The sequence below is a fragment of the Canis aureus genome, chromosome 1 (genome assembly GCF_053574225.1).
Source record: "Canis aureus isolate CA01 chromosome 1, VMU_Caureus_v.1.0, whole genome shotgun sequence".
In the NCBI taxonomy this organism is placed as follows: Eukaryota; Metazoa; Chordata; class Mammalia; order Carnivora; family Canidae; genus Canis; species Canis aureus.
This window is the reverse complement of record NC_135611.1, coordinates 13,146,331-13,173,856: the sequence shown is the minus strand read 5'-3', so window position 1 is coordinate 13,173,856 and position 27,526 is coordinate 13,146,331. Positions and strand designations below refer to the sequence as shown.

General features: G+C 40.5%; 1 long non-coding RNA gene across 6 annotated transcripts in view; it reads right to left on the bottom strand.

The window, feature by feature from the left end:
- Window positions 1–27,301, bottom strand: part of LOC144307810 (uncharacterized) — a 72,213-nt gene extending 44,912 nt beyond the window's left edge. For 3 of the 6 annotated variants that reach the window (XR_013374532.1, XR_013374570.1, XR_013374555.1), the window contains exons 1-3: window positions 27,042–27,290; window positions 25,800–25,944; window positions 12,069–12,114 (exon numbers count right to left, since the gene is read on the bottom strand). This is a non-coding gene — a long non-coding RNA (uncharacterized LOC144307810). Of the gene's footprint in view, window positions 1–1,246; window positions 2,550–4,165; window positions 5,055–12,068; window positions 12,115–24,498; window positions 25,945–26,278; window positions 26,365–27,041 lie in introns of those variants that run through there. The other 3 variants (XR_013374580.1, XR_013374540.1, XR_013374597.1) reach the window with 3 other exon arrangements.
- Between the last annotated feature and the right edge of the window lie 225 nt (window positions 27,302–27,526).

Sequence of the window (27,526 nt, the reverse complement as noted above, 5' to 3'; positions counted from 1 at the left end):
TGGAGGTGGAATCAGGAGCAATCACAAAACTTTACGAAGGAGGTGGCTTTTGACCTGAGTCATGAAAAATTATTAAGCTCTTTTTCCCTGTCTACTTTTACTTTCAATAAAAGCTTTGATTTTAAAATATCACTTTTATTCTTTATGTCTTCCTCCTGTTACCATCCTATTTCACTTTTTCTCATCAGGACTCACTTTCTTGAAAAAATAGTTTATCTGCTCTATTTTCTTACAACCAAGCACTCATCCATCACAGCTCTCCAGATTGTACTCCAGCCACTGCACAAAAACCATCTGTCAATTCTCCTAGATGACATCCTAATTGCCAAATTCAACACCAACATTTCTTTCCTATCTTATTTGACCTTTCTGTATCATATGGCACAAGTTATCACTTCCTTCTTAAAACTCTGTCATCTATTCACTTTCTTGCTATCACCTTCTCTAACTTTCTTCATTTCTAGGTAGTCATGTGAAAGTTTTCCTTAGGTAATTTCTCTTCCCCCTTGTACTACTTAAAGAATCCTACAGAATACAGAGCTCTAGGGTTCTCTTCATTAATTACTTTATTTAATAGTGGCTAATTGTATGATCCAGAATTATCTATACCTGAGGGCTGGACTTGCATTTCCCTGGTGTAGATGCCCTGTCTGCAGGTATACCATTATTCTGACATCAGTTGATGTATATGAAGTGTCTGTAGGGGATCTACTTTGAGTAACAGTCTAAGGACAAAGGAGGTGTGTGCATGACTAGTTAAGAAATTATATGTGAATATCCAATGGGGTTCTATTTGCTCTCCTTCTTCTTCTATTAAAATTCTTGGCTATCTTATTTGTTTGGCAGAGATAATTTTGGCTTATATACTTACACTTGCTTTTATTAAATCCATTGGCTTTATGGTTCTTTTCTATTTGCAATATTTCCAGCAGCAATTGACTCAACTCCTATACTAACCTCAGTCATGTATTATTCACTCCTTCTATGTCATTAAGAATAATGCTGAATTGGAAAAGGATGATGATCCATCCTAATAGTACCTCATTAGACACTCCTCTCCAACTGTATGGTGAGCTATTTATTCAGTTCCCATGACCAGCATCCTCTGACCTACATTTCATCAATAACAACTTTAACCAGGCTGTCATTATTTACCAATTTCCCAAATTTCTTTTCTTCATTTTTCTCTTTAAAAAATAGAGCCATATAAAACCCATTATCAATGGCTCATTGATTTTTATGTCCCTCCCTATTTGTTAGCAGACCCTTATTTTCTCTGCCCTTTTTTTTTTTTTTTTCACTTTCAACGTTTAAAAACTCCCCTCACTAACTCAGGCTGTGTGTTGCCCTCCGTCGGTTTCCTCACTGAAAGTTTCTTTCTCAGATTCTGTTCCTCAGTTCTTAACAGAATTTTGTTGGTCCATATATAAATTCCATACTAGACATTAAACTATTGGGTGAAGAAAATATGAGGAGCATGCTTTTAAAGAGCTTTAGAAATTATGTCTTTTTGAAGTGATAATGGGTGATAATCACAAGCATGTTTCATGAAAGTATGCCCTCCTGTTGTTCAGCTTTTGGAAGCTCTCATTTTCAGAAATATTAACGAACTCCTACAACATGGAAGGGGTTTGAGGAGCTGAAAATCTTTAGCTGGAGGAGCCACATTTTAAAGATTTTGCTTTGGCTTTGCATCTTGCTATTACAACAAAGATTGTAGTCATTGATTATCGCATCCCTAAGTGCTGGGGAAAGTGTTCTCCACAAAACCAGCTCCATCTGCTGAGTTTCAAATCTTATATAATTTTCACATGGCGTAATTAAATATTTTAATTACTAGCATCTTTTAGTTTTCATGTGCTTAGAGATATTTAAAGTGAAGTGTACTACTTATGAACATTAAATAGCACAATAATTACAGGGAATTCATGGAAGGATGTTGCAGAAGTTATCTGGATACCCCAACAAATTACTGTGTGCCTTTCATTTGAGAACCGAAAAAAAAATTAATTAAACCTTTCTTACAATACAGCAACATGAAGGGGGGAAATTAATCTTATAGCTCTATAAGGATGATACTTAGAAATTTTGATGTTCAATAAATGACAGTGTTCTTACATTAAATTTGTGGGCTGATGTTTTTAACTGCCTTTTCTTTCCTTTTGACCTTTCTCTTTATGGTTCTCAATATTTCCTGATTCCATTTATTTTGTTATTCTTCCATGGCATATGAAAACTTCCCATTTTACAGACAGCTTCATTAAGAAAGGTTTCCCTAAAAGGGAAATATGAGTATATACAGGAAATTTAGAAAATTAAGTCAAATCCAGTTTTAATAACATTACTTCCACAACCTCATCCCTACCACCTCCAATTTTGACCTTTCTTTCTTTCTTTCTTTCTTTCTTTCTTTCTTTCTTTCTTTCTCTCTCTCTCTCTCTTTCTTTCTTTCTCTTTCTTTCCTTTTTTTTCTTCTTTCTTTTTCTTTTTCCCATTTTGGGTATAGATTTCTTCTGGAAATATCTTTCTACTTTTTTGATTCTTATTATCTACAAAACATAATGAGTAATTGATGCTGAAATTTTTATCTCTCAGTAACAATGAGAAAACGGAATTAGATATTTGAATAATTGTTTTCAAATACTGAATGACAGAACAGGACTGTGACTCTGAATGGAGAGAAACAAAGTGGGTCCTTTGATGGCCCTGGCTTTCACTGTGAATCTGCTCTGGGCTCTAGCACAGGAAGGGGGAAGCTCAAGTAGATCGCAGAAATACTGCTGCCTCGAAGAGGTAAAGATCAGATACTAGGGAGACTGAAGCGGCAGGTAACTGGGGTGCAATGGCATAGAGACTAGAGCAACGCATGTAGAGGACATCAACAAGTATTTATTGGAATCTTCTGGAGTCTTTGCTGAATACTAAGCTGTGCAAACACTGGTTCTAGAAGAATCTATTCAACTTGGCTTTATTCTAGAAGCAAGCTAGTTCTAGGAGAACTGGCATAGAGCAATTATCAGGAAGCTGTAAGAAGAATTGTTCCCAGATGGAAAAAGGGCTTAGAGACATTAAAGTGCCAACAAAGGAATAATGGACAGTTGTTTATTAAACATTGGCATTAAGTCCAGAGACCAGAATGGAGACACACTTTACTGGAAAGGATAAAACATACCTGGAATAAAGACTACTGTGGATAAACTCTGGCAAAGTCTAAAATGAATAAGCCAATTAAGAGATAAACTCAACTGCCTAATAAAAGACAACTCTATTCTACCTTTTTAAATAAGAACACAAAACTCAGACTCTTGATAATATAATTATCATAATGTTCACCATCCTATAAAAATTGCTAAATATGTGAGGAAACAGTTAAATCTTAGCATAAATTGGAGAAAAATCATAAAGAGATTCGGAATTGATAAAGTAGTGGAATCGGCAAAGACAAAGCTTTAAAAACAGTATAAGAGATATTGAACATGAGGATATTGACATAGAAACTATCCACACTGAGAGAGAAAAAGGTTGAAATGTACAAACAGAAGCTCTGAGACATTGTGATAATACAAAGGGAGATAGAATGTAAGTCCCAGAAAGTAGGGGAAATTGAATAAATAAGGGTCATATTTCTCAAAAATTAATGAAAAATTTTAACTTTTAGATCTATGATATTCAAATAAAATTGAATAAATAAGGGTCGTATTTCTAAAAAATTAATGAAAAATTTTAACTTTTAGATCTATGATATTCAACAAATCACATGCATACTGTCAGTATTACATTATAAGAAGAGCATGGCAGATGGAGTATATATTAGTATGGCTATTCTTGGAAAATACCATCTATAATCACAACTCGATATACAAAAATCAACTGTACTTCTTTCTCTATACCAGCAAGGAAAATTCAGAAAATGGATGATTAAAAATTACTACTTATAGTAGCTTAAAAATAACATGAAACGATTAGATATAAGTTAAAACTACATGTGGAAGACTTGTACAATGAAAGCTAAACAGTACTGTTGAGATAAATAAAAGAGGATCTAAGTAAATGGAGAGATATATCTTACCCTTGGATCAAAAGTGTCAATGTTGTTAAGATGACAGTTTTCTATCTTTTTTTTTTAAGATTTATTTTTATTTATTTATGATAGACATAGAGAGAGAGAGAGAGGCAGAGACACAGGCAGAGGGAGAAGCAGGCTCCATGCCGGGAGCCCGACATGGGACTTGATCCTGTGACTCCAGGATCGCGCCCTGGGCCAAAGGCAGGTGCAAAACCACTGAGCCACCCAGGGATCCTCAAGATGATAGTTTTCTCCAAATATATCAACTGACTCAAAGGAATTCCACTCAAAATGCTAGCAGGATGTCAAAATTAAATTTATTTATTTAGGAAGGACGTAGAAAATGACAAGCTGATTCTAAAATTTCTTTAGCATTGCAAAATATCTATAACAGTCAAAAGTAGGTTACAGAAATAAAAGTCATCCACTACAAGAACTAATGGAGGAAAAGGTCAGCATCGGTATACTAAAATATTTAATTTACATTTTCAGAAGCCGGAAGAAAGAATAGTAATAAACTTTTGTACATGCTTACATATTATTCTACATTTTTTTACTATTGGAGAAAGTTTTCTACATTCGTAACTCCCTTTGTGTATTTTCTGAGTATAAGCATCTGTAACAAACGTTTTGTATGCAGATCTACAATACTTAAGTGGGAATATAAACCCTTAATATTCCCAGTTTGCCCATTTTAAGTATTACAGATGGTGCTATATATAAAGCTATTTACTTTATGCCTAACAAATATGAAATTAATATTTTTATTTTAATAACAAATAAACTGCATCTAGGCAAATTATTCCTTTACTTTTTATAGAAACTAAAGTCTCAAGACCAAATATTATTTACGAAGAATCATAAGCTAAGCTACCACCATTTTAAAACTGGATATCAAACGTCTTTTGCTGGCTTACTTTTGATTCATAGGAGAGACTTGCATTTGTAGTGTTAGATACTGGAAGGAGACAGAAACTTAAATATTCACCTAAAATGTAATGAGATAATGAGCAAGAATTTTTATAAAATGTCTCTAGGAAATTATGCATACATGATGAACAATGATACATAGACATCACCTCACAGTCTCAAAACCAACAGACTAGAAAAAAATCCCAACACTACCTGCCCACCTACCCTGACCAAGTAAAATTGTTTTATTTGTATTTGAGTTTATAAAACCATTTTGGGTTTCTGTGAGTCTCTTCTGTATTTGACCTATATGATTTAATGTTTTCCCAGTAGCAGTTTTTCCCTTTGATTGGAAACAAAATGAATTAATCATTTAGGATACCCTGCTGAAAACTCTGTTATTTATTTCTGGTGATTAGGGGTAGAGAAAATATCATGGCTTCAAGTCTATATTTCTTTGAGCCTAATTATTAGATAATAATTAGGTATAGTCTCTGAATTAGTTCAGACAGATTCTTTACTGTGATGATCTACTGTATTGCTTCATAAGCTTACACATATTTTAGAGTATATCAACTTTTAAAACTTATGTGTATCACTTTATTGCATGTTCAAAATTGGCTTTGTTTCTTAAATATTAGCTTTTGAATTTTCTAAATTTGTGAGTTTAACTCCCATCATTCATAATTATACATATTTCCATTGAATTTATTAAATATACATATTTGAAGAGATGAAACATTTGAAAATTGTCTTCTTTTAAGGTAGTGCTTTCAAAAACCATTCCATTAACATTATAAATGACACTAGCAAATAAAGCCTGCATATAGGAACAATAATTTGCTTTCCTTTGTGATGGAGTAGAAACAAAGCTCGACCAAATTTCATTATACAGATCAAATAGTATCTATTAGACACTATTCTACATTTGGTGAAATTACTTTGCTAATAGTGTGAAGTTTACTAGCATCATTTTTAAGAACTAAGAAAAAGCAGAATAGCTGTTTGGGGGTATTAAATTGTATCCCCAAATTTCCCTTCCCCTAATAGTGTTCAATAAAACTTTACCAGATTCAATTTGACCTAATAATTCTAAGGGGAGACAAGCCAGGCAATCCCAAGTAATGGTAACATAAAAATATGGCATATATATACATATAATAAAACATATTTTAAAATTCATTTAATAAATATTTGCTGAACACCTATGTACCAGGAATTTGTGAAATATAATACATATTTTAAAATTATTTATAATATGTATATATTTGAATTACATATAATTTTCAAAAAAATTAAAAGTATAAAATATATTTAGTAACCTTTCTCTTCCTGTTTCTTTTGAAGCCACTCTTCACCTGAAGGAACCAGTTGTAAAAACTTGGTATATATCCTTCTAAACTCTTTCTGTGTTTTTACTACCACATAAATAATATTTTATTCATTCACATTTATTCTAGATTTTATATACATCTACATATATAAATGAAATCATTAGATAGTTTTATTTTGTTTAGTTTTCCTGAGAGTTGCTTTTCTTCCTACTTAAAATATGCCCTTAATACTTAAATACTTAAAAGTATTTCCATGTCAGTACTTAGAGTCTATCAGTATTTTTAACTTTTTTTTTTTTTAAACATCTCTTTTATAACCCTTAGTGTGAGTATATCAAAACGTTCCTGATTTTCCACTATCAGGTATGATATGAAAGGTATGTGCTCATGATTTGGTTACTATAATTCTTCCTCTACTGATTCCTGGGGTTTGACCAATGTGATTAGCAGGACACACAAATTCCTCTGGAAGAAAACTCTCAGAGAACACATTTCCCACAAATAGAGTCTGAGTACCGCAAATTCATGTGAGATCAAGCAAGCTAGTTCTAAAACCATCATTCACCAAAATGCAGCTAACAGTAAGTACTGCTTTCCTTGGTTCTAATTTACCCAGGGAATTTGCCCCAGATAAGCATCTAAAGTTAGTTTCTGCATCACGGTTCCTCTATATTTTTCTGTGGTTTTAACGTTGTACTTACCACAGTATTTCCTCTTCTTATACTAAGATAATTTGTTTCTTCTTTCACCTAAACTATTGCATGGTTTGGGGGGGGGGAGGGCTGTGTCTTATTTATCATAGTTTTCCAAACACTTAGAATAGTGCCTATGGGCAGTGATCTTCCAGAAGGGTTGTTGAATGAGCAAATACTACATATAACATACCAGTTGTTTATTTCTGTGAAAGGGAAGATAGTACAACTTTTAATGTCATGCAAAGTCGTAACAATTTGGTTTATCAACATGTGAGTGATCCTATTATCCATCTAGAAAGTTGGTTTCAACCTGAATCTAATGCATTGCTTTATTTTATTATTATTATTATTATTATTTTTTGCAGGAAAACAAAAGGTTACCTATTTTTTGTGAAACAAATTATCTTAAAAAGAGAAAGAAGGGGAAAAAAAAGAAAGAAGGAGCCATTTTTAATTTTTTGATGTTGGTGGATTTAGATATTTAGAAACTTTTGATCTAGTAAAATTCCTGTCATCCTGCATTCAAACTTCAGCTCTACTCTTTCTAAGCTGCCATCTTAGCTTCTCTGAGGTTCTGTTTTCTCCTCCTTCAAATGAATATAAATATGCTTTCCTAAAATTGGCATTGTATAGATTAAATGAGATACAGCCTGAGTCGTATGTCAAGTGCCATAGCTTCTGACATTAAGAGTGCAATGTTAATACTAGTATTAATGAATAACAGCATGTGGAATAATGAATAATAATAATGATTATAAAAATAAGAATAGGCGTAATAGCACTTATTGAGTATTCACTCTGTGAGGAACTGTTTTCCATTCTCCACATATATTAACTCATTCTGTCTCTATTACAACATTTTAAGATGGGCATTGTCATGGTCCTGTTGTATAGATGAGAGAAGTAGGGCTCAGAGGTAAATCAATGGACTGAGATTATGTAGTTAAATAGAGAAACCAGGCTTCAAATTCAGGAATCAGCTGCTGGTAATACAGGAGATGATAAAGAAATAATGATTGCTATCTCTGTGTGAGTACTTCTGACTATTGTTCTTCAAGTTTAAAGGCTAGTGAGTTAGAATGATTCTAGCTTTAAGAATTATGCTGAATGTAATAGTTCATAATTTTCAGAAGGTATAAAGTTACTGATCCTTTATTTGCTTCTATTAGTTACTAAATTTTCATCATGCTGTCAGATTAAGCTAGGTCATAATGAAACACATAAATTTACTTAAGTAAATTAAATGTATTAATTGAATATAAATGACCATGTCGGTAACCTACATCCCTATAGTAATGCAGTTAGGTCTCCTTCCATCAAATTTCCATTTTTTTCCTTGTCTTGTCCTTTATGTTTGTTATCTGGATACTGATACAAACAAAACATTCAATTTCTACTTAGAGTATCATGTACTTGGTTAATTATTCCTCACACTATTTAACATAGTGACAGATTAGCTCTAAATTTTCAAAAATTAAGGAGAATATAAAAACAGTATTATGTAATTAGTATTTTTCCTTTATGAGTCCTGTTCTGATAAAAAATTCATATTTCATAGATGAACATGGAAGACATGATAAGAAATGCATTCTTGTATTTAAATATCAAGTTTTAATCTTAAAAGGAATAGAACCATTTAATTGTCTCCTTAAAAATATTAGAAGTTAGAATATTAGATTCTAAAAATATTAGAATCATAATATAATATGATTATATTAAAGAAATCAGATAAATCCTCCTCCATCCAGACTCACGGTGCTGCTGAGAGTGTTTGTAGCCTTAGCCATGAACATAAAGTTAATATTAACATGGTTATTTTCATTATTTACTGGGAAATTCAATGTTATTTGTGTAGAATAAGGGATATTCAGTAGGTGGTTTTGTGGAGGGATTATAGTATTCAGTTTTCTATTTATAAATAAGCAAAGGGAAACATGATCATCATCCTTAAGGTATTAAATTCTATTTGGGAAGATAAAGTTTATTCCTATTTTAGAAAAAGTAGGTTTTCTGAGTATGAGAAATACACAAATTAAAGACGTGGTTTGAACTGTACAGAGGGAATAAAGGGTGAATGCTTGTGGAATAGTCTCTTCCGAGCCATTCTTTGAAAGAGCTGGTGTTATAATCATAAGTTTAAAGAAAGATCATTTAAAATCCATTCTCCACATTCTCCACAAATCTATCACTTCTTTTGATGTCAATGTAAGAAAGCTACCTTTACCTGCTCCTTTGCAGGAAAAATAAAATCAAAGTCAATAAAGAAAAAGATTCCTTGAACTTTCTTTCAACATCCCAACAAACTTAAATGCATGCACGATGATTCTCAAATTCCCTTTCAAGGAGGGAATTGATGGTTATGCTTCTGGGTGTGCTATTATCAGACAGTCTGCAGCTGAAAACCCCTTCAGTGTCAGTCTTAGCCACAGAGAGCTTCTCTGCCAATTCCCATCTTTACCAATCCCAGGGACTAATCATAGTAGGACTGTATAGACCTTGATCAATTTGAAGGGCCATTCTAGCTCCAGAGCTCCCTATGTGATGAGACAAGGCTGTCATTAAATCTGCCACATAGTGTTCCTTCTTTTTCTTTCTAATAATGGTCCCTTCCCATCTTTTCCAAAGCTAGATCCTTTAAGTGCCCCTTAATTAGCACCCTGCACACAACATTTAACATGCCTTTTGAAACTGTCTCATTGTCTTTGAAGTCAATATATCCCCCTGATTTTCTTCAGTCTCATTTTCCATCACCTCTTTTTTTCTATATATATACAGAGAGAGAATATATGGAAATACATACATACATACATACATATATATGTGTGTATATATATATATTATTTTTTTTAGAAAGGGAGAGAGAGAGAGGGAGAGAGCTAGTAGGGAGGGGTAGGGGGAGAGAGAGACTCTTAAGCATGCTTCATGTCCAGCATGGAGCCTAATGTGAGGCTTCATCTGAGATTATGATCTGAACTGAAATCAAGAGTCGGATGCTTAACTGACTGCATCACCCAGGTGCTCCTTCTTTCACCCAACTCTTAAATGTTGCTCTATGTTAGGATCTGTACTAGATCCTCACGTACACATGATCTCCCTAGACATGAATGAAAAAATCTGATTCATTTTCATGGTTTCAATTACCAACCATCTGCTTAAGTCAGAAAACTGCACCGTCAAGCCAACATTTTTCTTCTCTAATCAACATCTACAAATGGAACTCCTTACTGGCTTTACAACTGGAATGCCCACATGGATCTACAACTTTCATTTATGTGCCCAACATTCAGTGATTCAGTGAATCACTAAGTCTTATTGCATCTATTTCAAAAATATTTTGTATTCTAACTTTTTTTTTCTTTCTTTCTTCTTTCTCTTTCTCTTTCTTTCTTTCTTTCTTTCTTTCTTTCTTTCTTTTTCTTTCTTTTTTTTCTTTCTTTTTCTTTCCCTTCCTTCCTTCCTTCCTTCATTCCTTCCTTCCTTCCTTCCTTCCTTCTTCCTTCACTCCTTTCTCTTTTTTAGGGGGGAGGGTTGAGGGCATGTTGAGGATCCTCATCTTTATTAACTCTAGTTAAGGCTATCACTCTTACTCTTTACTTTTCTGTATTTTTAAAAAATTTTTATTTATTTATGATAGTCACACACAGAGAGAGAGAGAGGCAGAGACATAGGCAGAGGGAGAAGCAGGCTCCATGCACCAGGAGCCCAACGTGGGACTCGATCCTGGGTCTCCAGGATCGCGCCCTGGGCCAAAGGCAGGTGCTAAACCACTGCGCCACCCAGGGATCTCTACTTTTCTTTATCTCTTCATTTTCATTCATCTCTACACCTTCCCATTTATATAGAGCAGGGGCCAGCTAGCTTTCTTTGTAAAGGACCAGACAGTAACTATTTTAGGTTTTGTGAGTCACACGGTCGGTCACGGTTGCAACTACTTAATTCTGCCACTTTAGCATGAAAGCCCTCACAGGCAAAATAAAGATGAATGGTCATGCATGTATCTCAATAAAGCTTTATTTAAAGAAATAAAACAGGGTAAAGGCCAGATTTCCTTTGTTTGCCAATGCTTGCACTAAATCACTATTTTTTCCAAAACTTTTTCCTAAAGGATACTCTTTCTTTAGATCTCAACTTAGATATTACCTGCCTGTATTTGCATGTGTTTCCAATACTTTATTTTTCCTATTACATTTTATTTGTTATGTATTTGCCTGTTACCCCATTGGCTTATAAACTGCAGTAGAGTAGCAGCAAAATCTATCTTGATAATCTTTGCATCTCTAGGATTTGTACAGTGTTTGGCCCAAGGTAGGCACTAATAAGTATATTTGGATGAATGAAAGCATACTCAAAAGTATGGATTTGGGAATAAGCTAGATGTATTTAGGGGAAACCAGAATTGCTTAAAGGCAAAACAGGCTATGGGTGTGGGTAGTAATTTGATATGAGATATGATTATACCTTCCTAGAAGATGCATAGAATCAGTAAATTATCTTGCAAACATTCTAAGGTTTGAAACAGCCTTAGGAATTTCATATTGCAGCAGTGAGCTGGACTCAAATTTTATTTTGCTTCCATATGATTCAAAGGTATAATGCACTTCCATCAAGATGGCATACCTAATTGATTTTCAGCATAGGGTGGAGGGGTTTTGGTGAGTGTAAAGGAAATTGGTCCCAGAACCTAAATGTCTGTCCAATTTGGACTCAATCTAATTGTCCTTTCTCGTGCATATTTTCTCAAAGCCAAATGCCTCATTTCACTTACTTCACAGGCCTTTTTTCTTTCCCTGCCTCTGAATCTTTTCATCTGCTATTACTTCTGCCTTAAGCAATCCTCTCTCTGTTCTTCATTTGGCTTCTTCTTTCTCAACTTTCAAGTTTCAGAGGGGATTCCTACAGTTAACTAACTACATATATACCGAACATCCTATCCCTGTTGCCCCCTTTCATTGTGTCAGATTCCTCTTTAGAACCAACCACCAGCTACTGGAAATTGTGGTTTTACTGGAAATGCATTGTGCCCCAGATTCTCTGCGAAGAGAAGATAATGATGGTACTTACCATACTGGTTTATGTGAGGATTGAATAAATTAGTCTTGAAATTTTTCTGGAAAATAATATAGGTTGGGTATGTAAAAATAGTGATGATTAATTTAAACAATAATTATAGGATTATTAATGGCAATTGTAATACTACCTACTACATAATAAATATTAATTATTGTTTATTACTTATCACCCTCCTTAGGCCGCTTAATCCATTAGAAGAGGGTCACATGTGATTTTGTTCTAAATTATACGCCCAATGCCCATGACTGTGACTGGCACCGCAGTTACTGTTGAATGAACGAGACAGTTCCTGATAGCCTTCTCTCCACTGCTGGAGGTGAAAATCCTTGAATTAACCAGTGTCTGCAGCTAGACCAGGAAGCAGAGGCCAACAGAGGAGTATATCTTGCTCAGGTCACCTACTCAGCAGTTGTGAGGTAGGAAATTAAGCTGGACAAATTTGTCTTGTCCAGGCCTTCTCATGTCAGGTTTTATTTCACCAATTGCTAAATATTTACAAGGTTTTGAATGCCACACAAGACTTCCCATCTCTTTACCAGTTTTCACTGGCAAAACTGGGCATAGAAAGTTTTCGTTTTGCACAGCGGCTCACTCCAAAGTTCCTGTGTCCAGGTTTGTAAGCACAAGGGGCCAGATATCATGTAAGTCAGTTTTTTGCTTCTATCAGAGGTTGGTGGCTACTAGCTTCCTCAGACATATACATTTGTCTATCTATGAAATTTCACAAATAGAAACTTTGGTACTTAAAAGTGAGGAAGAAATCTGGCAATCAGTGGGGACTGTATGGTTCACATTAAAGGAATAAAAGCATTTCTAGTACTAGGGGATGAATATTCCAAACTACATAGCTTACATTTGAATGATAAATAAATTTAAAATATTTGACTGATGCTAAAACAGGTACTTAATTCCTAAGAAAATTGTTTTGAAACTATTGCATAGATACCAGAGGAAAAGTAGCTTATCTATTTTAGAAAATAAGACTGTTACATTTACTTTCAAGTATTCTGGTAAACAAACATTCAAGGTTACAACTTACAATGTATTTTTATGGTAACAATATTTCCCATTAAGCACAACACAATAAATCTTTTTAAGGCTTTTTTTGGATGTATTTTTCTCTGAGCTGTATTTAGCCTTGAACAAGGCATCGTGATGAAAAAATTTCCTAGAAACCCATGTTGAAAAACAAGAACTTATGAAATCCCATTTTATCTACAAAGAGACAGCAATGAAAAGAAAAAAAAAAACTTATTACAACAAATGAAAAATTGTAACTCCTTTGCTACTAAAAATTCCTTTTATTGTATTAACACACTGTCAGAACACATAAACCTATTTTGTATAGCAATCAATTCTAAAACAATTACAAAGCTTGCAACACAGCTCTGGAAAAGATCTTTGAGTTGTCCTGGCTGAAAAATTCTCTGAACATAATAGAACTATAATTTTGAAGGAAGGGGCCTAGGAATTATTGTTCCTAGGGAAAAAATATTTAAAAAAAATAAATATTCGGGTTTTAAAAATCAAACTAGAACACCCTGATATACATAAAAATAGGAATCATCTTTAATATTTGGTATCTAGGGGTCATTTTTGTGTACATTTGGATATATTACCATTTGTTCTTTTTCTTTTGCATTTTCTTTTCATCTGGAAAGGAATGCTACTAATTCTAATGGGATACTATTTTGAGCAAGTTTGAGAGTTTTCCTTTCCTTTCTCACCACAGAGCTAGGTGAATATTTGTCTTCATAGAGGATAAACCAACTCTTTTGCCAATATGGTACCTAAAAAAGTAGAGTTGCAATAACTGAGGAACAGGTAAAATCCCTTATGTTTCCAGTTCTACACCTAATTTGTAATGTGTAAAAAAGTTACCATGAGTATCACTAGAACAGAACAGAAATGCATGAAGTAAATTTGCCTATCTAGATAAATCAGGGAGTAGGAACAGAAGTGAGTTCTCCAGGACCAGAAGCCCTGTTGGAAGGCATCAGCAGAACTCTAAGCAAAAAACAAGAGCCAAAACAATGAGCTACCTACTAGAATGGAGGACAACACTCAGACCAGATGACCCTCCCTAGAGTGACCCAGACACTTAATCTCTTGTGGGAATTCAGATTAATCCTGGGGAGAGGAGAGGTGAAGAAACTTGACTGAGTATCAAAGAGATTGAGAATGCATCAGAGGGGCTCAGATTCCATGAACCAGAACGCTTAACTTTTTTGGCAACAGTTAATAGAGGGATGGTGAGGTGATTTTAGTGTACTTAAGGATAAAGAGACCTTAGCACATATCCCAGATGTTTATTTTAACTTGTCACATATACATTCATACATGGAATGCTGTTTTTCAAATGCCAATCTAATATTTATTTATGTATTTATTTATTTATTTATTTATTTATATCTCTACCCCCAACATGGGGTTAGAACTCATGAACTCACCGAGATCAAGGGTTGAATCCTCTATCAACTGAGCCAGCCAAGTGCCCCTCAAATGTCAATATATTTCAAACATTTTTCCATAGCAGTAAATATATCTCTACCAGGTAATTTAATGCCCATATAATTTTTCATTGTATGAGTTTATTGTATTACATTTAATAAATTCCTTATTTTTGGATATGCTTTGCTTCTCACTTCTTTGTCTATCTAGGCATAAATTATGTTCATCTTTTATTTTTTTTAAAGATTTATTTATTTATTTGTTTATTTAGTTATTCCTGAGAGACACGGGGTGGGGGGGGAGAGAGAGAGAGAGAGAGAGAGGCAGAGACACAGGCAGAGGGAGAAGCAGGCTCCACACAGGGAGCCCGATGTGGGACTCCATCCCAGGTCTCTGGGATCAGGCCCTGGGCCAAAGGTGGCACTAAACCGCTGAGCCACCCAGGCTGCCCCTATCTTTTTAAATTAAAAGTCTAACTCAATAATTTCTAGATCACATGATAGGTATCTTTTGAGGTTTTATATGGAATATCGAATTCCTCTAGTATTCTTGTACCAATACACATGGCTGAATAGTATCCATAATGGATCTTTTCACTGTATCTGGGGAACAATGAATAGGAAACTATTTGGAAATATGATAAACACTTAATATTATCTCAAATTTTTAAAGTCACTTTTATTACAAGTGGATTTAAGTGTCTTTAGGTAATTGGCTATTTTTCATTTACTTATTTTTCAAATGGTACTTTAAAAAATTGGATAATTTTTATATAAAATGTTAATATTTATTCTGCCTATAATATGTTAAAATATTTCCAGTTGATCTACTACTTTATTTTTAATTAATTTTTTGGAATAACTTTAGTTTTTCATAATATTAGGTAACATAATAAACGGCGTTCTTGTATACCCTTTACCTAATTTCCCCTGATGTTAACATCTTACATAACCATGGTGCACTTGAGAAAACTAAGAATTTCACTCTGGTACAATATATTCATTTAGTGAATATATAGACTTCATTTAGACTTCACCAGTTTTCCCACTAATGTCCTTTTTCTATTCCAGAATCTAATCCTGGATATGTCATTTCATTTGTTATCTTAACTTTTTAGTCTACTTCATCCTGTGAGAATTTTTCTGTCTTCTTGTTTTTCATGACTGAAACTCTTAAAGACTACCAGTCAAGTATTTTGTAGAATGGTCTTCAAGTTGTGTTTGCCTGACATGATTACATTTGTTAAGTTTTTTTAGTAACTAGACGGAAATGAGACCACCAAGGCAAGCGAGGGTCCAAGAGCAGATTTTATTGCAGGCACCCTCGGGCGAGGTTCCATGACTCACAGGGGAAAGAGAGTGAGTCGAGGAAGTCGCGCCAAGACAAGGTGGTAGGGGGTTTACATAACGTTGTAAGGCAGAACGGTTTCCTATTGGTTGGCTCATATGCAAAGGAAGGATTGCAATCCAACCAGTCAGAGTGACCCTCACTATGCAAAGGAAGGATTGCAATTCGACCAGTCAAAGGTGACTTCCTCCTCTGGGGTTTGAAGGGCATTGGGTTCGGTTGAGGAAGTCCAAAGGAGAGGTGTAAGGGTCTGCTCAAGCTGTCATCCCAAGTGGAGGTGGTGACAGGAACTTCAGCCATTTTGGCGTATCCGCCATCTTGAGGAGTTTCCCTTCCCGCCTGGCCCCAACATTCCGACCTTTTGTTTTATATAATGGTGTCGGGGCATCGACTCTGCTCTGGCTACTTCCTGCTGACGGTGGGGCGTCGTTGTAGGGGTAGTCGGATGTGGGCAGGCGAGAGTATGGGTGAAGTAAAAGTTGGTTGACAGATACCCGGGTGAGTTCTTGCAGGCGTTCCAGTCTTGGGGTACCGGCTGCAAGGGGATCGGCTGGTTTGAGAAAGTTCAGACATCCAAAAGGTTCCTTCGGCATGTCTTGAAGTACAGGTGATGGGTGTCTTCCCTGAGTAACAAGTTCTGGGCATGTGGGTATAAGATGAAAAGTAGCGCGAGGTACCGCTGCCTTTCATGCAATCACATTCTACCGCTTGGATCGGGGGGCTCAGGAGAAGTATGAGAAGGATCCCTAGCCAGGCGGAGTTTGGTGGGTCCCACCATCTGGGAGGTTCATTCGATCCCTGTGGGTGCCCGTTTAAGGTTGTTGATGTGCACCCATGCGGTATGTCCCAGCAATTTTGCCGCGGTTGGGGTGGTGAGGATGACCATGTGAGGTCCGGTCCATCGGGTCTGCAGGGAGCCTGGCTGCAGATTTCTGAGAAGGACCTGGTCCCCTGGGGATAAGTCTCGTGGAGAGGCTTCCTTGGAGGCACTGTCGGTCGGGGCCGGAATGACAGCATCGGCATGGGCTCTCAAGAGGGCCCGGAGGAGGGTAAGGTAAGGCAGATAGGATAAAAGAGGTGGAGGAATGGCCGGGAGGTTGTGGTTGATAAGGAAGGGCCGACCATACAGTAACTCAAAGGGACTCAAACCTGATGGTCCTCGGGGGGACGCCTGGAGTCTGGTGAGAGCTATAGGTAACAGTGTGGGCCATGACAGGCGAGTCTCCAGGGTAAGTTTAGTGAGTTGAGTCTTAAGTAGCCCGTTGGCCCTTTCCACCTTACCCGAAGACTGAGGGTGGTAGGGGATGTGCAGCTTCCAGGTAATGTTGAGGCTCTCGGCCACCTGTTGGGTCACACTGGAGATAAATGCTGGCCCGTTGTCTGACTGTAGGGTCCGGGGTAACCCAAACCTTGGGATGATGTGCTCGATGAGGATTGTGGCCACCACATCTGCAGTCTCTCTGGCTGTGGGGTATGCCTCAATCCATCCTGTAAAAGTATCAACCAAAGTCAGTAGATAACGAAAGGCTTTATGGAGGGGCATGTGAGTGAAGTCCAGCTGCCAGTCTTCACCGGGCTGATGGCCTCGGAGCTGATGGTTAGGCCCCGGCCTGCGGATTCCTCCCTGTGCATTTACGGCCGAGCAGGTTTTACAAGCCCTATGGACAGCCTCAATCACCTTAGGTAGGGATGGATAGTAAAACAGGGGCTGGAGAAACTGGTTCAGTGCCCTTGGGCCAATATGGAGAGATTGGTGGATATCAGTAATTAGGGTATGGGCCAGGTTTTCTGGGAGGGCAATCTTCCCTCGGATGTAAATCCATCCTTTACTTTCTGCCTTTCCTCCCAGGGCCTGGAGGGCTTGAGTTTCCTTTATAGAGTAGAAAGGTCGATGAGGGGTATTAAGGAAGAGGATGGGAGATATTGGGTTACTTAAGGCCGTTTCCCTGGCCACTGAGTTGGCCTTATTATTTCCTATGGACACCATGTCTTTAGAAGTCTGATGGCCCCTACAGTGAACAATTGCAACCTCAGTGGGCAGACTAAGGGCCTCAAGCAATTTGGCAATGAGAGGTCCATTTACTATAGGCGTCCCCTTGGTGGTTAAAAATCCCCGCTCCTGCCAGAGGACGGAATGAGTATGAACGATGAGATAGGCATATTTTGAGTCGGTGTAGATGGTGACTCGTTGTCCCTTAGATAGATGTAGAGCCCTGGTGAGAGCTATAAGTTCAGCCCTTTGGGAAGTAGTCCCAATTGGGAGGGGGACTGTCTCCACTACCGTCTCTGGGGTGACTACAGCATAGGCGGCGTGTCTCCGACCATCCGCAGCCAGGAAGGAGCTGCCATCTACAAAGAGTATACGGTCAGGGTTGGATAATGGCTGATCAGAGAGTCCAGGGTGGGGAGGGGTGAGATCCTCTATGAGCTGCGGGCAGGAGTGAGTGGTTTCAGAGGTAGGCGTAGGTGTAGGCAACAGAGTTGCAGGATTTAAGCGGGGAGAGGTAGAGAGGGAGATTTGAGGGTTTTCGATGAATAGCAGATGGAAGAGTTGGAGACGAGAGGGGGTTAGGTGGGCCAGGGATCGGTGGCTAAGAAGATCCCCAAGTCGATGGGGGGAGTAAACCACGAGGGGTTGTCCCGAAGTCAATTTGAGAGCCTCCTTAGTTAAGGAGGCAGCAGCTGCGAGCGCCCTAAGGCAGGGCTGCCATCCGCGGGCGGTGCTGTCTAGCTGCTTAGATAGATAGGCTATAATCCGGTAAGTAGGTCCAACCGGTTGGGCCAAAAGGCCAGTAGCTGAACCCGACCGCTCATCAGTGTAAAGGTGGAATGGTTTTGAAGGGTCAGGCAAAGTTAGTATTGGCCCAGCGGTGAGACAGTCTCTTAACTTGGAAAACAGGTGGCGGACCGAAGAGGGATCAGTGAGAGGACCCTGGGGAGTGTCCTTTGCCGCTTGGTATAAGGGGCGGGCCAAAATAGAAAAGTTTGGAATCCAGTGTCTAAAGAAGCCAGCCAACCCGAGGAAGGAAAGTATTTCATCTGCCGTCTGAGGGGGTTGGAGCTCTCGTAGGAGGCGGATATGGTCTCCGGTAAGAGATTTAGAGGTGGGGGTCAGGTGGATTCCCAGATAAGTGACCGAAGGGGTGCAGAGTTGTGCCTTAGAGGGTGTGACCCGATACCCTTTGCTCCCTAGGAAGTTAAGTAGGGAGGTGGTGTCATCCTGGGAGATGGTGAGGGCAGGGCTGCAGAGGAGGAGGTCGTCTACATATTGTAGTAAGGTACTAGCCTTAAGGAGGCATTGTTGTAAATCCGCAGCCAAGGCCTGACCAAAAATATGGGGGCTGTCCCAGAACCCCTGGGGTAGGACAGTCCAGGTTAATTGTCCAGAGGTATGTGTGTCTGGGTCTTCCCAGGTGAAGGCGAAAAGAAAGTAGGAATTGGGGTGTAGGGGAATAGTAAAAAAGGCATCCTTCAGGTCCAACACCGTAAAGTGAGTGGTGCTTGGAGGGATATGGGATAGCAGGGTATAAGGGTTAGGAACCACTGGATGGAGAGGGACTATTGCCTCATTAATGAGTCGGAGGTCCTGAACCAATCGATAAGCTCCGGAGGGTTTACGGACCGGCAGGATGGGGGAGTTACAGGGAGAGCTTATGGGAATCAGAAGTCCCTGACGCTTTAGTCGTTCTATGATCGGTTTGAGGCCGAGGCGATGGAGGAGGGAGATAGGGAACTGGGGTCTAGAGGGGAACTTGGAACCGTCCTTGAGTTTTATTTTGACGGGAGGGTGGTGGGAGGCCACTACAGGTTCCGAGGTATCCCATACTTGGGGGTTCACGAAGGGTAATTGATCCGGGGTAGGAGTAGATGGAGAGGAGAGATATAGGATGAGACGAGCTGAGGGTGAGGAGGGAGGAGAGGGGGACAAATGAATAGTTGCCCCTAGCTTTTGGAGGATATCCCTACCCAGCAGGGGCACTGGGCATGAGGGAATCACCAGGAATGAGTGAGAGAAGGGGAACCCATCCAGGCTACAAGTAAGGGGAGGTGTGGCCCTAGGAGTGGAGGAGTTCCCGTCGATCCCCATAACAGCGACTGGTGAGGGTGGAGTAGGTCCCGCGTAGGAAGGCAGAACAGAATAGGTAGCCCCGTATCCAGCAGAAAGGAGCTGGACTTACCCGCTACCTGGAGCATGACCCTGGGCTCGGCCTGGGTGAGAGGGGCGGCCGAGCCTGGGCTCCGTCAGTCGTCCTCCAGCCCGAGCAGTTGGAAGGCTGGACTCACCGTCTCGGGTCTTCCCCCGCGTTGAGGCGCCGAGGATTCCCTGAGGCCAGGGCAGTCGGATTTCCAGTGGCCCATCAAATGGCAGAGAGGGCATGGTCGAGTTGGTGCCCTCGGGTTGGGGCACTGCCGGGCCCAATGGCCTTCAGCCCCGCCTTTGAAGCAGGCCCCGGAGGGGTGCGGGTGGGTCCCCCTCTCTGCTGGCTCCTGGAGCCGCGGCCGCAGGGCTGCTGCCAAGGCCTGGGTTTGTAGCTGGACCTTCTGCTGGAGTCTGGCCTGTCGCTTCAGCTCTGCGGCTTCCTCACGGGAGTTAAAGACCTTAAATGCCATTCTCACTAGGTCAGAGATGGGGGTCTGAGGGCCTTCCTCGACTTTCTTTAATTTTTTGCGGATATCTGGGGCTGACTGAGAGAGAAAATGTGTGGCTAGAACCGTGGCCCCCGCGGGACAGGCCGGGTCCAAGCGAGTGTACTGAATTAATGCCTCGGTCAGCCGGTTAAGGAATATAGCCGGGTTTTCGTCAGGGGCCTGTATGATTTCTCTGATCTTGTCATAATTTACGGCCTTATGAGAGGCCGCCCGCATGCCGGCGATGAGACATCGGACCACGTGGTCGCGGCGCCGGCGGCCATCTTGGCCGTCTTGGTAATCCCAGCCTGGCTCTACGGCGGGGACCGCCTGAGCACCGACCGCCATTGTGGCGTCGGTCAGGTGGACCTGATCAGCGTGTCCCCGGGCAGCAGCCTGGATACGTTCCCTCTCCTCAGTGGTGAGGGTGGTGGTCTGGATGACATGTAAGTCATGCCAGGTTAGGTCATAGGCCTGCGCCAAGTATTGGAATTCCTTGATGTAGTTGTCGGGATTGGCCGAAAAGGAACCTAAGCGTTTTTCTATTTGGGATAGGTCTTGTAGAGAAAAGGGCGCATGGACTCGGACAACCCCTTCAGCCCCTGCAACCTCCCTCAAGGGGCAGACCAGGTCCGGGGAAGAGTTTTTGGATCTGGTACGGGCAGAGATAGGAGGAGAAGGGAGGGGGCTGGAAGGTATGAGGTTCTGGGGCTGGGAGGAGAGGAACGGTTGGAGAGGGTATGCTCGAGGCTGGGCCTGGGCCTGGAGTTTCGGAGATTGAGGAAGGAGTCGGGGACACAGGTTGTTGGGGAGCGGGTTGGTAGGGAGGAGGAGACAGGTGTGGGGCCCTTACAGGGGGCCTGGAGAGATCTTCAGGAGGCTCCACGAGGGGGGATGGAGGGGCCAAGTTGGAGTCTCTAGAGGTGGAGTGGGGAAGAGTCGGCGGGGGAGAGTGGGCTAGGAGTACCTGAAAGGTTGAGCAGCTAGAGCAGAGTTCTGGTCTGGAGCGCAGGGTCCAGAAAGCCTGGACATAGGGCACCTCAGACCATTTGCCTTAGCGTCTACAGAGATTATCAAGGTCCGTAAGTATCTGATAATCAAAAGTGCCTTCAGGTGGCCATTGCGCTTGGTTATTCAGCCGATATTGAGGCCAAGCGACGGTACAGTAATGGATAAGGCGTCGCCTTCGTAAGTCCTGGTCTAACTCCAGAGTTCGGAGATTAGCCAGTAGGCATCCTAAAGGCGTTTTGGAATCGAATTTGGACTGGGAGGTTCCCATGGCTCCTTCCCGTATCAGCTCAAGACTGGGAGGAGGGCGTCCCCTCGACTGTGAATTGAGCTGCTGCTTACAGAAGTGGTCCCCGTGGAGTAAGGACGTCTCCTTTACTCCCCGGAACCGCGGAGCCACCAGGTGGCGGAGGAGGGTTTGCCCTGACGCGGCCGCGATTAGGACAGGGCGCCCCGGGAGAGGGTCGGAAACCAGGGAACACTCACCGCAAGGAGTCCGGTGACCCCAGCAGAGAAAGAGAGCGGAGTTCCAGTCCGACGGAAGAGGAGAGAGCCTCCGTGCTGTTGCAGGGGCTCGATCTCCTCCCGGGTTTCGGCACCAAATGTTAAGTTTTTTAGTAACTAGACGGAAATGAGACCGCCAAGGCAAGCGAGGGTCCAAAAACAGATTTTATTGCAGGCACCCTCGGGCGAGGTTCCACGACTCACGGGGGAAAGAGAGTGAGTCGAGGAAGTCGCGCCAAGACAAGGTGGTAGGGGGTTTACATAACGTTGTAAGGCAGAACGGTTTCCTATTGGTTGGCTCATATGCAAAGGAAGGATTGCAATCCAACCAGTCAGAGTGACCCTCACTATGCAAAGGAAGGATTGCAATTCGACCAGTCAAAGGTGACTTCCTCCTCTGGGGTTTGAAGGGCATTGGGTTCGGTTGAGGAAGTTCAAAGGAGAGGTGTAAGGGTCTGCTCAAGCTGTCATCCCAAGTGGAGGTGGTGACAGGAACTTCAGCCATTTTGGCGTATCTGCCATCTTGAGGAGTTTCCCTTCCCGCCTGGCCCCAACAACATTGAGATTATTACAGGTGTGGGGGAAAGAATACCACAAAGGTGAGGTGCACTTCTACCACGGTTAGTCTCACATGTCAACTTGGCTAGGCTATATTTCCCAGTTTTTTAATCAAACACTAATGTAGGTGTTGTGAAGGCATTTTGTGTATATGATTAACATCAACAATCAAATGACATTAAGGATATTATTCTAAAAAATTTGGGTAGATGTCATCCAATCACTTGAAAGCGTTAAGAGCAAAAAAAGATTTCCTGGAAAAGGAGGAATTTTGTGTTAAGAGTGCAGAATTAAATTCTGTCTGAGTTTCCACTGCCCTACAAGTTTTAGATTACCAGTCCCCTAAATCACCTGAGCCAAATCCTTTAGATAAATCTATATTGCTATATCACCCTATCTATCTATTGTCTACTGTCCATGTATCTACATTCCAACTCACCTATCTATCTGATGCTGTTACTATTTTCTGGAGAATACTGACTGATACATCTTCTCATTGCATGGTAACAGGAGATAAATAGTAAGAACATGACTCATGATGGGAGAGTTGTTAACCTTGACCACTTGATGAAGTTGATATCTGCCAGGTTCCTCTTCTGTAAAGTTTCTCTTTTTCCTGTATAATCCTCTACATTTTACAAATGAATTGTTAATTCCAATGTATAGCCAAGCAGATTGGAATTAAGTTCGACTCCCTTGGAAGGGCGACTGTCTACATGTATTATTTGGAATTTTTCACTAAGGAAGACTTTTTCCTTCTTCCATATTTATTTATTCATTTAACCTTTTATTTATATCAATATCAATGAATATATACTTACTTTGTTCTTTGAGTTGTAGTACAATTTCACTTTTTAAAAAAGATTTTATTTATTTATTCATGAGAAACAGAGAGAGAGGCAAAGACACAGGCAGAGGGAGAAACCTGATGCAAGACTCAATCCTAGGTGTTGTGCCCAAGATTGCGAATCTGAGAAACCACCAAGGAGCTGACACTGATGCAAGTGCGCGAGGGATTATTAGCAAGCTTGAGCTTGGGTCCAAGTATACCCTACACAGCGGAGCAGGGACTTGGACCCCGAAGTGGGTTACAGCTGGGTTTTTTATAGGCTGGTCTAGGGGATTTTCAGAAGGGATGGAAGAATTTCTCAAGTTCTGTTTACATTTTGATATGGGGCTTTCAAGGGCATTGAGCTCTGTTCTCATTCTAAGATGGGAATTTCTACCACGGGCGTGGGCTCTGTTGTCTTTCTGATATGGGATTACCTGCTGAGGACATTGAGGACATTCTGCAGTTTTTCCTGTAAAGTTCAGCTCTTATTCACAGGGACCTAAGATGGTTGTACTTGTGCTAATGCTAAACTTTAGGTGGGATGGCCTTAATTTTTCTCGGCCTCCACACTGGGACTCTGGGATCACGACTTGAGCCAAAGGCAGACGCTCAACCACTGAGCCATCCAGGTGCCTGAGTTGTAATACATTATTATCATTTATTTTATTGCTCAAATTTTTCCAGGTATAGCCACTGGGAATTTTCTTAATTGGCTTCTGTGTCCTTTTTATTCACCCCCCAGCTTCACTTTGCTTTCTTTGAACTAACTTCCTTTTGGGCACTTCAAGATCTCCCAAATCATCTTGCTATATTTCCTAAGACCCAAGAATCAGTTGTTTTTCCACAGGACCTTGGTTAAACTTACTGGCGAATTGTATTTGGAAACCAAGAGCTAAGCTCTCAGTGTGAGCTACTGATATGTTATTGTTTATAGGCCCTGTCAGTAGACAGAGCTGAGAAATACATTTATCTACCCAACACTATGCCTATGCACACATCTGAAGTGTCTCTAGTGCTAATCTAACCACGGGATATTCTAGACCTCCTCTCTTGCTTAATTTTAACTGTTTTATTTGACAATGAGGAAACTGGTTACCATTAACTATGATTTATTTACTTTTTTGTTTAACCATAGAATACATATAAAGTAGTCTCAGAACTGGTAATCCATACTCTTGTGGGAAATCAATTTAATAACTACAGTACAATTTTTATATATGGTTCTTTTTTTATCTGTAGCCTTAACAATATATAATAGAAACATTGTTTACAAAGCTACTCAGGTCATTTCATTTTTTAAAAGAGATTTATTTATTTATTTATTATTTATTTATTTATGATAGACAGAGAGAGAGAGAGAGGGGCAGAGACACAGGAGGAAGGAGAAGCAGGTTCCATGCTGGGACCCCATTGTGGGACTGGATCCCAGGACTCCAGGATCGCTCCCTGGGCCAAAGGCAGGTACTCAACCGCTGAGCCACCCAGGGATTCCCCAGTCATTTCATTTTTACCTTCACTTTTTACCTTCACTTTCTTCAATGAAGTCATACTGCACTATATACTGTAATACGTTTAGTTTTATATGTCACTTTCTGTACTCTTGGTTAGGATCCCTTGACATTATGGTTGATATTTTAAATCTTGCATACCGTGATGTTCACTCTCTATGGGTTTTCACAAATGCCAACACTGTACCCAACACTACGGTTTCATACAGAATAGTTACATAACCTGAAAAGTTCTCCTGGGTAGCCCCTTTTTCATTAACCAATTTCCTCTGTACCACCCTCTCTGATAGCTTAGAAAAATTTGTTAATTTGCAGTTTCTTTTACTAAAGGATGGGACAATGCTCTTTATAATTCAGCACACCATTAAATTGATTCTAGAAGTCTGGAATTGTTGATAAAGGCTTCAAGGAATTCAATGAGGAAATTATTTTTAACAAATTGAACTGGATATCATATAGTTCTTAAAATTGACCATTAATTCATACCATACTTAAATATTAACTTAAAATGGATTCTAGACCTAAATGTTTAATTAAGAATCATAAAATTCTTATAATAAAATGATTAAAAATTGGGGGTAAAAAAAAATTGGGGGTAGGCAATGTTCTTTCAGATAGAACACAGATAACAGAAAACATAGCTTTAGAACTGGGTACATCATCACATATCTATAAGTCTGACTTCATGAAAATGAAATCTTTTTTTTTTTTTTTTTTTCCTGAAAGACACTATTGTGAAAATAAAAAGGCAAGAATTAGATTGGGAGAAAAGTACTTAGACATTTATCACACAAAGAAACTGTACGTAGAATGTAAAAGTATCTCTTACAATTCAATGTTAAGACCACAAACCATGAGTTTAAAACATTGATAAACCCTGGGCACCTGGGTGGCTTAGTTGGTGGTTTAGGCTCAGGTCATGATCTGGTGGGCCTCGAGATCCAGCCACCTCTCACTCTCTGCCCTCAGCAGGGAGGCTGCTTGGGTTCCTGCCCCTCCCCCACACATGTGCGCTGATGATGCTCTTTCTCTAAAACAAACAAACAAATCAATCTTTAAAAAAATTTGATAAAACCTCAGACACTTCACAAAATATGCAAATGTCCAATAAACCCATGAAAAAATGCACAGTATTACTTAGGAAAGAAACTGCCAAATTAAAATCTCAATGACATAGCACCACAAACCAATCATAGTTACTAATACTCACTTGAAAGACTCTTACCATGATTTTTGTTCTCAAGGGTGTGGACCAACTTGAACTCTCAAGGTAGAAATGTGGAAAAGGTCTAAGCATGTTGGAAAATACTCGGTACTCTTTCACAAAGAGAAGCATACATTTACTGTGACTCTTTGGCACTTACCCAAGAGAAATTAAAAACAAAACCAAAAACGTGTGCAAGGACGTTTACATCAAAGCTGTACCATCTTCATATCCAATAGTCCAAACCTGGAAACCAAGTGTTTATCATGAGACGAAATCAACACATTTTAAGTGTTGATGAATTATTTAAGTGTGATGGATTGTAAGTATGGTACACTTAAAAATAAATACAAAAAGGCGAGGGTGTGGGTGTGCGTGGCAAACTATTGGTAAATAAACAAGCATCTCAAAATGGTTATTCTCTTTGAAAGAAGCCAGGAAAAAAAAAAATAAGAAGAGAAAAGGTTATAGTCCATGATTCCATTTGCAGATAATTCCTGGAAATGCAAACTAATCTGTAGTGAGAGAAAGCCTATCAGTGATTGCCTGGGGATGTATTGGTGGAAGTGATACAAAGGAATACCAAGAAATTTTTGAAGGTGACAGAAATGTCTGCTGTCTTGAACGTGGTGATGGTTTTATATAGTACACATTTACATTCTGACAGTACTTTATTCAAACTCTTAAACAACGTACCAAGTAGGGTAGGAGAGTCGAGAATGGGGAGACGACTCGAGATCCCAGCATTCCGTTCGCGCTGCCACCAAGATGGCGGCGCCCATGGCCCCCTGCTTCGCCTTGGCAGGGTGGCGGGTTGACACCCCAGGCTCATCAGAAGTCTGGCCCACGGGGCTGCGTGATGCCGCTCGGGGGCTCACGGTTGCTGGCGGCGCAGAATATTCAAAAGCTCAAGGGGTTCTTACCTGAGAAGGGAAGGAAGAGCTCTTGCCCCATGAACAGGGCAGTTTTTCCCAGACCATCTGCAGCGGCGTCCACACCACGGCCACCTCAGGTAGGGCACGGGCCGCGCTCTCTGCCTGTTTCACTTCCAGCGAGCCTGCCACCGAGCGACGGCCCTGCTGGGAGCGCCACCGCCACGTGCTCCTGGGGCCTGAGCCGCGCCTGGCGTCAGCCATGGCCGACGCCGCGCTCCTCACAGGGGGGCGGTGCTGGACAGCGGGGGGGGGGGGAACGGGAGCGGAGGGGGGGGGGGGGCTCCCGGCGGGCTCCGCTCCACGCTGGCTGCGAGCCCGAGGGCACGGCTGGGTCCGCGTCACACCCCGGGCCCGGGCCTCTTCTACCGCCCGACCTGGAGGTCAGGCCCGGCAGCGCGGAGCTGATTGGCTAGGCGACGTCATATCCGGTTCCCAGTTGGGCCGCAGGTGGAGGGAAAGGCGCGCTTGGAGTC